This window comes from Eimeria mitis, genomic scaffold (assembly GCF_000499745.2).
Source record: "Eimeria mitis Houghton genomic scaffold, Emh_scaff1459, whole genome shotgun sequence".
Lineage (NCBI taxonomy): Eukaryota > Apicomplexa > Conoidasida > Eucoccidiorida > Eimeriidae > Eimeria > Eimeria mitis.
In genome coordinates, this window is record NW_013569334.1 from 4,252 (window position 1) to 4,563 (window position 312).

The following is a 312-nucleotide window of genomic DNA, read 5'->3' on the forward strand; positions in this document are numbered from 1 at the left end:
TAAATAAATATAAATATATAAACATATAAATAAATATAAATATAAATATATAAATAAATATAAATATAAATATATATAAATCAAATAAAAATAAATAGGCTCTGCATCTAGGGTTTAGGGTTTAGGGTTTAGGGTTTAAGCCATCCCGCAGAAGTTGCTCTCTTCTTTAGCTTATCGGCTAGCTAGCTAGCCAGCTAGCTAGCTAGCTACCTAGCTAGCTAGCTATCTAGCTAGCTGCTTGTCTTTCTATCTATCTATCTATCTATCTATCTATCTATCTATCTATCTATCTATCTATCTATCTATCTATCT

At 29.2% G+C, this 312-nt stretch overlaps 1 protein-coding gene across 1 annotated transcript in view; it reads right to left on the minus strand.

Annotated features, from left to right (window-relative positions):
- EMH_0037430 (uncharacterized protein) overlaps positions 1-312 on the minus strand; it is a gene marked incomplete at both ends in the record, with an annotated part of 4,034 nt that overhangs the window by 2,648 nt on the left and 1,074 nt on the right. The window lies entirely within an intron of this gene.